Source organism: Hemitrygon akajei, chromosome 10, assembly GCF_048418815.1.
Source record: "Hemitrygon akajei chromosome 10, sHemAka1.3, whole genome shotgun sequence".
NCBI lineage: Eukaryota > Metazoa > Chordata > Chondrichthyes > Myliobatiformes > Dasyatidae > Hemitrygon > Hemitrygon akajei.
In genome coordinates, this window is record NC_133133.1 from 121,008,346 (window position 1) to 121,019,546 (window position 11,201).

Below are 11,201 nucleotides of genomic sequence, written 5' to 3' on the forward strand. Positions count from 1 at the left end.
TCCACTACTTTTTGTAGGATTGTCCGTTCAAGGACATTGGTGTTTCCATACCAGGCTGTAATACAGCCAGTCAGTGTACTCTCCACCACACATCTACAGAAGTTCGCCATGCCTCTGATCTGACCTCAGCAGATTTTGGATCTCATGGTTCACCCAGGGCTTCTGGCTGGGGAAGACTCTGAATGATTTTGTGGGGACACGCTCATCTACCACTGTTTTAACCAAGTCCATGACAACCATGGTGTAATTCAGAATCTCAGATGAGTTCTTGAACACAGCCTAGTCCACCAACTCAAAGCAATCCCGTAGCCTCTCATGAGCCTCTTGCAACCATCTCTTGGTTGTCCTGAACGCTGGATCCTTGCTCCTTAGCCTCTGCCTGAAATACAGTCTGGGCATGGAATGGGAGGCATTCCACATTTTAGTGTAACAATGGGCTAGTGTGTTGGGACTTCTGATGCAACAGATGGTAATCGGGCAGGCTTTTCTTCAAACAAGCCCAGTTGAAGTCACTGACTGTGATTTGAAATGTGTCGGATGACTTAATCTTGTTTGGAGATGGCATCATGCAATATCTGAAGCACTTGATTATACTCAGCCACTGGTGGAATGTAAACTCTGCACAGAGTTATGGAGGAGAACTCCCTAGGTAAATAGAATGGACAGCATCAGGTGTTCAAGATCGGGGGAACAAAAGTTTGACAAAGCCGTCACATTGGAGCACCGCCAAGAGTTTATCATGAAGTACACACCTCCATCTTTTACAATGTACACAAAATGCTGTAGAAACTCAGCAGGCCAGGCAGCATCTATGGAAAAGAGTAAACAGTCGACATTTTGGGCCCAGACTCTTCATTGGGACTGGAGAAAAAATATGAGAAGTCAGCGTAAGAAGGTGGGGGAGAGGAAGAAGAACCACAGGGTTGAATGTGATGGGTAAAACCAGGAGAGGGGGACGGGTGAAGTGGAGAGCTGGGAAGTCGAATGGTGAAAGAGATAAACGGCTGGAGGAGAGGGAACCGATTTCTCAAACTTCCAGTAATGATCTTTCCCTCACCATTCCCATGTCTCACCTTATCTCCTCAGATGTCCATCACCTCTCTTGGTGCTCCTCCCCCTTCCCTTTCTTTCATGGCCTTCTGTCCTCTCCTAACAGTCCCCCTTCTCCAGCCCCCATCTCTTTCTCCATTTGACATCCCAACTCTTTACTTCATCCCTCCCCCCTCCTAGTTTCACCTCTCACCTACTACCTTGTATTTCTTCCTCCCTTCCCCCACCTTCTCACGCTAACTTATCTTATTTCTCCAGTTCTGATGAAGGATCTCAGCGCAAAACATCAACTACTTACTCTTTCCCATAGCTGCTGCCTGGCCTGCTGAGTTCCTCCAGCATTTTGTGTGTGCTACTTAGATTTCCAGTATCTGCCGATTTTCTCGTTTGTGTCTGGACCTCCATCTTCTGCCTTTTCCGAATCAGCAGTTCGGTCCATCTTGTGGATCATGAAGCCTTTGGGTCTAATCACCATTTCTGGAGTGCTGGGAGTAAGCCGGCAGCAGTGGCAGAGGCAGAAACGATAGGGTCTTTTAAGAGACTCCTGGATGGCTACATGGAGCTTAGAAAAATAGAGGGCTATGGGTAAAGCCTAGATAGTTCTAAGGTAGGGACATGTTCGGCACAGCTTTGTGGGCTGAAAGGCTTGTATTGTGCTGTAGGTTTTCTATATTTCTAAGCGAAATCTCTGTCGAACATGGACCACAACAATCTCTCACTTCCCTCTGATACAGCAATCTGGCCCTCAGGTCTTTAATTTTGTTCTCCAGAGATTACATATTTGCTAGCAAGATGCTGGGTAGAGGGGGGTAGTCTCATTCCTCTGTGTTTCGGGCTGGCTTGGAGTCTCCTCCTCCTATCTTGCTTCCAGCCATGGCAATGAACCTTTGTCCACTTAAAGCTTGCTTGAGAGTTCTGTCCACTGATGTCCTTCATAAGATCATGAAATCTGTAGACCTAAAGGGATGACCCTACCCTGGCAATGGAACACTTGCTCCACCATGGAATTATCTTGCATTGCATCGTTCTTTGTACAAAGTTTTGCTTTGGCACAGCCTTTTATGTTCTCCTCCTTGTTTCCAAGCTCTAGACAACACAACCCGGCCGCCAGTAGCTCTCCACCCACCTTGCTGAATCAGGCAACCTGAGGGGTTGCTGCTCAATAAGTCTCAATTCTGAAACAGTCAGCTTTTCCATCCTCAAGTTCCAGACCGCCTCATGATTTCATATGGTCAGATTTAACGAATGGACAAAAATAAATCTCCCGGTCACTCCACAATTTCTGTAATGTGCACACTAAACATCTCTGTAGCTTTGGAAGGCCATGCTAACATTCTGTCCCTCACACAGTACTGTGAGGTACTTCTCTGAGGACCGGCATGGCGGCGAGGCACGTGACATCCTGAGGCTCCGACAATGATGCTGTCTGGAGTTCAGCTCCCGGCAGGGTCATCCGTGGCGGAAAGGTCAATGGGGGAGTTCCAGACAAACAGCGACCCAAACAAAATCTCTAAGGTGGAGCTGGCAGAAGATGGTGACACATCACAACGGCAGTGAAGGCGGAGGAAGGCTGCAGCAGTGAAGGGTTCCCAGTCATCTTGCATTCCAGGCCACTGGACCATGACCCCAATCTATCTGTATGATGGCTGCTGCTGCTGATGACTTTAAACAAAGTCACGCACAGGCATTCTCCATTATGGGATTATAACTGCTTGGGAGAATATTATACTTGATTCAAATGATTGCACTGCTACCACTGTGAGGTAACATTTCAAGACCATTGGTTATACAGTTGACAGGTTAGAGTATACTATTAGAGACACAGTGAGATGCACACAGGCAGACAGAACGGCTTACCACTGAGTCTTTTCAAACTTCATTTAGGGTCTGACAAAGATGTATAATGGCCCTCTCCACAGACATCAACTTTAGTTCCAATCTCATTTATCTGACCCTAGGGTTGCCTGTCTCTCTCAGTTGTAACAGGATGTGGATTTGCATACATCAAGGCTTCACCAGGTTAATGAGAAAGTTCATGAGGATGTTACCAAAACTGGAAAAGAGTTTATTATCTGGAGAGATTGCCAAACTGATATTGTTTTCTTTAGAACAAAAGGGGCTAAGATTTAAAAATAAAGCACAGAACATGGAACATCACAGCACAGTACAAGCACTTCGGCCACGACGTAATCCAGGAGCAATCTAACCTTTCCCTCCTTCTACTTTTCTATCATCCATGTGCCTATCTTAAGAGTTTCTTAAATGCTCCTAATGTATCTGTTTTTACCACCACCCCTAGAAGGGCTTTCCATGCACCCACCACTCTCTGTGTAAAGAACTTGCCTCTAACATTCCCCCACACCTTCTTCCAGTCACCTTAAAATATTAGTCATTTTCATCCTGGGATAAGGTCTTGGGCTATCCATTGTGTCTATGCCTCTTCTCACCTTTTATAGCTCTATCAAGTCGCTCTCATCCTCCTTTGCTCCAGAGAGAAAAGCCCTAGCTGTCATAAGGTGGGCGTTGGGAATGGACCCAAATGCAAGACACAGACACTGAGGTACTAGGGAGAGGGGATTTGTTGCTCACTGCCGTTTATGTGAGGGAGGGAGGGGAGTGGGATGGGGTCTTTCGGGTTCTAACATTTAACTGTCGTTCATTCTTGGGGTACTCCTCTGTTTTCGTGGATGGTTGTGAATCCATAGAACCATAGAACACTACAGCACAGTACAGGCCCTTCAGCCCTCCATGTTGCGCCGACGCATATAATCCTTAAAAAAAGTACTAAACCCACACTACCCCATAACCCTCCATTTTTCTTTCATCCATGTGCCTGTCCAAGAGGCTCTTAAATACCCCTAATGTTTTAGCCTCCATCACCATCCCTGGTAAGTCATTCCAGGCATTCACAATCCTCTGTGTAAAAAACTTACTCCTGATGTCTCCCCTAAACTTCCCTCCCTTAATTTTGTACATATGTCCTCTGGTGTTTGCTATTGGTGCCCTGGGAAACAGGTACTGACTATCACCCTATCTATGCCTCTCATAATCTTGTAGACTTTTATCAAGTCCCCTCTCATTCTTCTACGCTCCAAAGAGAAAAGTCCCAGCTCTGCTAACCTTGCTTCATATGACTTGTTCTCCAATCCAGGCAACATCCTGGTAAATCTCCTTCGCACCCTCTCCATAGCTTCCACATCCTTCCTATAATGAGGTGACCAGAATTGAACACAATACTCTAAGTGCGGTCTCACTAGAGATTTGTAGAGTTGCAACATGAACTCTCTACGAAGAAAAAGAATTTCAGGATGTATATTGTATACATTTCTCTGACATTAAATTGTACCTTTGAAACCTTTGAAACAGTCGATGTTTCAGGCCGAGACCCTTCTTTGGGACTAGAAAGGAATGGGAAAGATGCCAGAATAAAAAAGGAAGGGTGAGTCGGAGGAAGGTATTAGGTGAAGCCAGGTGGGTGGGAAAGGTCAAGAGCTGGAGAGGAAGGAATTTGATAGTAGAGCTGTGTGGTTCATAAGAGAAAGGGAAGGAACTTTTGAATTAGCAGCAACACAGTACTTTACAAATCAAGGACAAACATAAATTAACATAAATTTGAATTAACGTTGATTATGCATAAATTATACACATGCAAATAAACAACAAAATAAATTAGTGTAAGGTCAAGAGAGAAAAAAATACAGTCCGAGGTAGCATTAGGGTTTTTCAGACTGATTCAAGATCCCAGTGGCTGCGGGGAATGAGTTGTTGCTGAACTTTGAGGTGTGGGTCTTCAAGCTTCAATAGCTCCTGCCCAAAGGCAGTGTGGAGAAGAAGGCATGGCCCAGATGGTGAGGATACTGGTGATGAAAGTTACTTTCCTGAGACAGTACTTCTTGTAGACATCCTCAGTGGAACTGGTTGATGATTTATTTACATTTTTTAGATTTGCACATTTGGTCTTCTTTTGCACATTGATGGTTTGTCAGTCCTTGTGTGTAGTTTTTCATTGATTTTATTGATCTGCTGTGAATGCCTGCAAGAGAATGAATCTCAAGGTAATATATGGTGACATAGACATATTTTGATAATAAATTTACTTTGAACTTTGAACTGGAAATCAATCCCTCAATACCTCCACTACTCTTTCCTCCCAAAGACACTTCTGAAAAGCCATCTCGTTCAACAAGTGTTTGGTTCACTTTCCAATTAATTTCTTATCTGGCCCAGTGCCACATTCTCTATTGACAGCAATTTTGCAGAGAATCTTGGAACATTTTGTCATTATAAAGACCTTATAAAAGCTGTTGGCATTGAAACAGTGTCTTACCATCAATTAAGAGCCTTAAAAACATCAAAAATGATGAAGTGTTTTTTCCAAAAAATGTGAAATTGACCAAGAGGTTTAGAAAAGCATCACAAACCCACTCAAAGTGAATAGAAATAAAGTACAAGGAAGATTTTAAAAATAGCTGCACTTATCACATGTACAATGTAACATCAAAACACCCCATGAAATACATCATTTGTGTCAACCACCAGCAGAGTCTAAAAAGATGCTGGGTGCCACACTTCCTGCACCAACATAGCATGCCCATAACACTCTAGCCCTAGCTGCGTGTCTTTGGAATGTGGGAGGAAAGTGGAGCACCCATGGGAAAGCCATGTGGTCAGAGGGGCAGCATACAAACTCCTTACTGAGGGAATTGAACACTGATCATGTTCGCTGGCGCTGTAAAGTGCTCCGCTAACCACCACATTACCACGCCACTCCAATTTAGGAGAATGTTCTCAAGACTGAAAGACCGGAGTTATAAGGAGAGGTTGGCCCACAGATAGGACCTCATTCCTTGGACCTTAGGAGAGTGAAGGGTGGGTGACCCTACTACTGTATTTAAAATCATGAGGGGCATAGGCTGGCTGAGTGCGCTCAATCTGTATCCCAGGGAAAGGGAACCAAAAACTAAAGGGCATATGAGAGGAGAGAGAATTAATAGGTGTCCTGAGGGGCAACTTATACATGCAGATGGTGATGAAGATAAAGTGTTTGAGATGGGCAGTAGGCCACTGAGGGGTGTGATACAACAGAGGGATCCAGAAATACAGACTCATAATTCCTTGAAAGTTGCGTCAGAGGTAGAGAAGTCATAAAGAGAGCTTTTGGCACATTGGCCTTCATAAATCAATGTACTGAGTACAAGAGTTGGGATGTATTATTGCAGTTGTATAGACTTGATGAGGCCTAATTTGAAGTATTCTATGCAGTCACCTACCAACAAGTAAGATGGGTGGCAGGATGCAGATACGTCTCTACCAAAGGATATGTAAGGCATTCCTTCCCTCCACTAGCCTGCAGGTCACCCTTGGACAAGGTGTAGCATCTCCTTAGCCCCACGATCAGGGTCACATGAAGCCATGGGAGCAGGTGGTGGGTGGTCATTCGAGCAGCTGGTGCAGATCACAAGTCCTGGTTATGCGACCACTGATGCAAGGCAGACAATCTCTGAAGAGTATTGATAATGACTGGGGTCACCAATCTTGTAAAGACACTGCTTCTGTAGAAAAAATTGCCAAGAACAATCATTGTCAAAAGACCACGATTGACCACGTCATATGACACATAATGAACCAACAAGAAAGATATCAATAAGATAGAAACAGGAAAGATAACAATAAGACTTAAAAATGGCACTGATAAGGGGTGACTCGTTATGTGCAGCTTCTAAAGGAATCATCAAATATTCCTGTTCAGGACTACTACAGCAGAATCTACAGTCACAATAATGGATAATTCAGTAAGCAAGATCGACTTAAAACGTTTCAAAATCAACTACTGACTGCAGATTCAGGTTGCGAGTGCAGTTTCCCTTTAAGAAAAATTAAGTGAGCCAGTCTACAAGTCTGATTAAAATGCAAAGGCTTTAGAACCCCACTCCCACTCTGAACTATCCTGCTGGCGAATGTACAATCTCTGAAAAATAAAATTGAAGACCTCAGGACAAGATTGCTGTACCGGAGGGACATCAGAAACTGCTGTGTACTTTGCTTCACGGAACCATGGCTACCCCCCCCCTCCCCCACCATTTCATATGCAGCACTGCAGCTTGATGACTTTACCATTCACCATAACAACAAGTCAGCTTAGTATTGAAGTCGAGTGTGCTTTATAGTTAGCTCATCGTGGCACACCAATGTGGCAGTTCTGTTTTAGTTCGTCTCAAATGACCAGGAACATCTAGCAGTCAAATGTCAAATTTTATCTACGAGGGAGTTTTCCACCATTATCCAAGTAGCGGTGTGCTTTGTACCTCAGGCACCGGAGGAGCTAAGCTCCGAAACATCGGCTCTGATGCCTTCCCTGTAATTGTAGGGGAATTTCAACCAGGCCAACATGAAGAAGTCTCTGAACAACTATCACCAACACATCAACTGTGGAACCAGAGGAGCCAACACACTTGACCACTGTTATACCACCATCAAGAACGCTTAATGTGTCATCCCAAGCCCTCACTTTGGAATGTCTGATCAGCTGGCTGTACGTACTCCCAGGGTATAGGCAGAGACTGAAGACTGCAGCTCCAGTGGTGAGGACTAACTTATGGTCAAAGGAGGCAGAAGACTGCCTTAATTCGGTGGACTGGTCAATATTCAGGGATTCATCTTCGAGTTTCAATGAATATGCCACAATTGTCACCAACTTCATCAAAACCTTGTGTGGATGAGTGTGTGCCTTTGAGAACGTACCAGCCATACCCAAATCAAAACCCATGGATGAACCAGGAAACTCATGGTCCATTAAGGGACTGGTCTGTGGCATTCAAGATTGGTGATCCAAAAATATACAAGAATTCCCTCAGAAGGTGATCATAAGATTAAAAAACAATTCCAATTGTGGTTAGAAATGGAATCGGATGCACATCAACTCTGGCAGGGCCTACAGGCCATTACTTCCTACAAAGCAAAACATAACATCATGAATGGCTGTGATGCTTCACTCCCAAGTGGGCTCAAATGCCATCCCCTTCTCTCAATTCTTCCATCTCTGCAGCATCTGCTCTCAGAATGAGGTTCGTCATTCCAAAACTAAGGAGAAGTCATCGTTCTTCAAAGGATCTCCCCTTCCTCTGTCATCAATGCTGTCCTCAACCGCATCTCATCCATTTTGCACAAGTTTGTACTTATCCCATCCCAGCACCCCACCAGGGATGGGGATCTGCTTGTCCTCACCTACCACCCTACCAGCCTCTGCATCCAGCACATAATTCTCCAGAACTTCTGTCATCTGCAGTGAGATCCCACCACCAAGCACATCTTCCCCTCTCCTCCCCCGCCCCCCCACACTTTCTGCTTTCTGCAGGCTCCCTTGTCCATTCATTGCTCCCCGCTGATCTCCCTCCTGGCACTTATCCTTGCAAGCACAACAAATGCTACACCTGTCTCTCACCACCATTCAGGGCCCCAAACAGTCCTTCCAGGTGAGGCAACACTTCACCTGTGAATCTGTTGGGGTCATCTACTGTATCCGGTGCTCCCAGTGTGGCCCAATGCAGATTGGGAGACCACTTCACTGAGCACCTACGCTCCATCCACCAGAAAAAGCAGGATCTCCCAGAGGTCACCCATTTCAATTCCACTTCCCATTCCCAATCCAATATGATGGAATGAACATTGATCTCTCGAACTTCGGGAAATTATTCCCTCCCCTTCCTTCACCATTCCCCATTCCCATTTCCCTCTCTCACCTTACCTCCTTACCTGCCAATCACCTCCCTCTGGTGCTCCTCCCCTTTCTCTTTCTCCCCTGGCCTTCTGTCCTCTCCTATTTGATTCCCTCTTCTCTAGCCTTGTATCCCTTTCACCAATCAACTTCCCAGCTCTTTACTTCACCCCTCCTCCTTCCAGCTTCACCTATCACCTTGTCGTTCTTCCTCCCCTCCCCCACCTTCTAACTCTGACTCCTCGTCCAGTCCTGATGAAGGGTCTTGGCCCGAAACATTAACTGTACTCTTTTCCATAGGTGCTGCCTGGCCTGCTGCATTCTTCCAGCATTTTGTGTGTGTTGTTTAAATGCCTTTTATGCATGCTTTGAAAGGAAGAATCAAACTGCATCTCTGTAAATGCTTGCAGCATCCTTGCCCTGTGATCTTTGTCTTGGAGGCCGATGTCGGAACGTCTTTCAAGAGAGTGAACCGTTACCACGATGGTGTCCCTGGTAATGCTCTGATATCCTGTGATAATTAGCTGGCGGGCCTGCTCAAGGACACCTTCAATCTCTCACTGCTACAGTCGGAGGTTCCCATCTGCTTCAAGAGGGCGATAATCATACCTGTGCCCAAAAAGAGCAGGGTGAGCTGCCTCTATGGCTATTGCCCAGTAATACTCACACCTACGGTGTTGAGGCAGAGAAAGAAAAGGATCGGGTGGGGGGGGGGGGGGGGGAGCGTGTTACTTGAAATTGTTTAAGAGTTAGGACCCCGACAAGTTTTATTTCTCAAACAAAGTCACTTTAAGAAACACGATGCGGCCGATCTCATTGCTGGTTTGAGAGCTTGCTGCAGTACCCTCTGTATGCCTGATTCATACACCACATCTGCGTCTACACTTCAAAGAAGTTCTTCTTTGGCTGGAATTCTTGAGATTGTGAATGTCGCCATAGAATTGCAAGATCTTCTTGGCATGGGTCAGCAGCTAATGTTATAATTTTTTTTCAGAAAAGCAGAAATAGAAACATTTCGCCTCTTCTGTGCCTTTGTCACTACTTGACAATCCCTTACTTACATAGTGCTGATAAGCATGTCACCCGCCCCCTCTACTCCCTCCCACCCACTTCTTTATACAAAAAAATAGCCTGATAGACAGGCTCGCTGAATAGGGTCTGGAGTTGAGAGGGTTCAAAGCCGAGACTTACGCTTTCCCAGCCACTCACCAGCTGCCACAGTATTTCATTAGCTTGGCTTGTTGTGTTGCTGTAAGGCACCCAAAGAAACAGTGGAACGATGGTAGGAATTAGGCCTGGTGTAAGGTTTATCAATGCAAAAATTGTTCTGTGTGTCTGGCCTGTTACGGCACCGCATAAGGATATAAAACTTCCTTTGTTACTTCCTTCAGTAGCAGCAACAACCCAGTCAGAAACGTCTTAGTTGCACAATTTCAACATAATTCCCCTTAAAGTGAAAGTCACAGTTCTTTCCCCATGGCAATATTAAAGTCTTTGCCTCCTTGTTTAAGGTTTATTCGAAGGATAACCTATTTTTTCTGATTATTTCAATCGCCAGACAAAAACTTTATGGACTACATAGTTGGGCTATTTCTTAAAATGCCATTGGTGCAAGGGATCATGTGATTGTACTTGAGTTACTGAATTGTGTATGAGGGGGGAAGCTCTCCATCATAGCCCACCAAACCCTTCCCATCCATTTAGCTATCTAAACTTCTCTTAAGCATTACAATTGAACCTGCAGCTACCACTTCCACTGACAGCTCAATCCACACTTGCACCACCCTCTGACTGAACACTGCAGATGTTTCCCTCTGATTTGCCTTAAACATTTCACCTTTCACCTGCATCCCGTGACCTCTAGCTTTAAAGTCACATCAAACTTGAGGGGGAAAAGCCTGCATTAGTCGCCCTATCTATACCATAGAACAACATAGAACACAGAAATCGGCAGCACATTACAGGCCCTTCAGCCCACAGTGTTGTGCCGACCATGTAACCTACTCTAGAAACTGCCTAGAATTTCCGTACCGCAGAGCCCTCTATTTTCCTAAGCTCCATGTACCAAATACCCCTCATAATTTTGTATACATCGTATAAGAATTCAGAGCTTCCCCTCAACAAGTCAGTTAAACTTCTCAACACAAACCCTGGGAATGGCTCACCTCCTCTTTACTTGGGTAGATGGACATAGGCTGGCCTTGCTAACCACATCCACAGCCCGTGAGATGGTGTCTTTTGCAGAATGTATCTACTTTTGTAACTTATAGTGATTTTTATATGTCTTGCACTGCGTGCTATCACACAAGTTGGGTATGATGTTCTCCTAAGGCAGAGATCCCCAATCCGGGGTGTACAGAGCCCTCAGTTAAAGGTAGTGGTCCATTGCACAAAAAAGGTTAGGAACCCTTGTCCTAGGGGGTTGTGTATCAGTTGG

General features: G+C 45.1%; 1 long non-coding RNA gene across 1 annotated transcript; it reads right to left on the reverse strand.

The window, feature by feature from the left end:
* Nucleotides 1-1,308: 1,308 nt before the first annotated feature.
* LOC140734628 (uncharacterized) lies at nt 1,309-10,111 on the reverse strand. Its single transcript, XR_012100577.1, has 3 exons — nt 9,974-10,111; nt 6,321-6,602; nt 1,309-5,083 (listed from the first exon to the last, which is right to left on the reverse strand). It is a non-coding gene; the product is annotated as an uncharacterized lncRNA (long non-coding RNA).
* Between the last annotated feature and the right edge of the window lie 1,090 nt (nt 10,112-11,201).